This window comes from Echinops telfairi, unplaced genomic scaffold (assembly GCF_000313985.2).
Source record: "Echinops telfairi isolate 266 unplaced genomic scaffold, ASM31398v2 ScPeMD7_4225;HRSCAF=4972, whole genome shotgun sequence".
NCBI classification, from domain to species: Eukaryota; Metazoa; Chordata; class Mammalia; order Afrosoricida; family Tenrecidae; genus Echinops; species Echinops telfairi.
Window position 1 is genome coordinate 10,719,208 of NW_022108124.1, and position 1,756 is coordinate 10,720,963.

Consider the following 1,756-nt stretch of genomic DNA (forward strand, 5'->3'; position numbering starts at 1 on the left):
GAGACGAGCCAGTCAGGGTGCAGGGTAGCAACGATGAAACATACAACTTTCCTCTAGTTCTTTAATGCTCCCCACCCCCACTACCATGACCCCAATTCTACCTTACCAGTCTGGCTAGTTCATAGAATGTATAATAGTACAGCTAGGAACCAGAAACACAGGGAATCCAGGACAGATGAACCCTCAGGACCAGTGGTGAGAGTGGGGATACCAGGAGGGTGGAGGGAAGGTAGAGTAGAAAGGGGGAACTGATCACAAGTATCTACATATAACCCCCTCCCTGGGGGATGGACAACAGAAAAGTGGGTGAAGGGAGATGTCAGACAGTGTAAGGCATGACAAAATAATAATAATTTATGAATTATCAAGGGTTCGTGAGTGAGGGAGGTACGGAAGGAGGGGGAAAATGAAGAGATGATATCAAAGGATCAAGTAGAAAGAAAATATTTTGAGAATGATGATGGCAACAAATGTGCAAATATGTTTGACACAATGGATGTATGCATAGATTGTGATGAGTTGTATGAACCCCCAATAAAGTAATTTAAATGAATATATATGCATGTATGTGTGTGTGTGTGTGTATATATATGTTCAAAGATTAAAAAAAGGAAAGAGTTAAACTGATCCTTGGCGTTTTCTTGGTTGACAGCTTTTAGTAGCAAATCACCAAGTCTGTTTTTCATGGGGATAGTGGGTAGCTATCAACCGACAACGTTTAGGTTAACAGTCCAGAAGAACCATCTGCATTTCCCAGAGACCGACATTCCCAACGGCAGAACGAGTAAACGCAGTCCTTTGAACCTGCTGTGTCGAGCTCGATTTGCTAGAAAGCCAAACAGAAGGGACAGGGCCAGGAGAAGGAGAGGGAGAAGAAAAGATGCTTGCTCTGAAGAAAAAGAAACTGAAGGGTGATACAGCCACACCTCAAAGACATAAAAGGAGAATCTGGCAAGTTAGGATTGGAGAAACTGCAAGATTATAGTTCAGCTCCCCAAATAATACAATTATCTCAGGACAAAATACAAGGAATTTTTAAATTCCTCCATCAGTAGGCTTTTACTCAGTTCAGATTCTGTCTCATTTTTGAAAGTTTATTCAAATGCAGCCAGCGAGACTGTGAACAATATATCGTTCCTCATTTTATTTGTTTGTTTATTTTTGCTTTAAACTCTATACATTTCATGTGGTTGTGGTGAAAAGTTTTTGAACTTGAAGGCTCCACTGAATTGTTAGTTAAAATTCAAAACTGAACATTTTTATGCCATGTCTAATTCCTTTGCACTTAGTAAACACCTAGCATGTCCTTAACATGATTGGTTGGAGGGTGTAAGAAAATAAATTTTCATAACCAGCAGTTTGCACGTAAATAAAATTGAAATGTAACAGTGGGGATACACTGTTTTGTGTCATAGCTGGCCACAGTGTCAGATTAAAGTACTCTAATCCCTGGTTATGCTCTAAATTCTGTCACTTGCTAGCTGTAAGACTCTGAGTGTTAATTTTAACTCTGCACCTTAGTTCCTCAATAAAATGAGGATAATGATAGTATCCCCTTCATGTAATTGGTATGCATGTTAAACCATATGTATAAAGTGCTTAAGATAGTTCCCAGGAAATGATGAGGGTGGACATTGGAGACAGGGCATGGTGCCCCAATAGGCTAGACTGGAAAACACAAGCTTTTCTTTCTTGGTATATTTTAATTTGTTCTTCGTCAGTGGATTGATGTTGTTGCTGTTTTGTTGTACATTGT

At 39.6% G+C, this 1,756-nt stretch overlaps 1 protein-coding gene across 5 annotated transcripts in view; it reads right to left on the reverse strand.

Annotated features, from left to right (window-relative positions):
• Positions 1-1,756, reverse strand: part of NLGN1 (neuroligin 1) — a 1,028,692-nt gene that overhangs the window by 298,003 nt on the left and 728,933 nt on the right. The window lies entirely within an intron of this gene.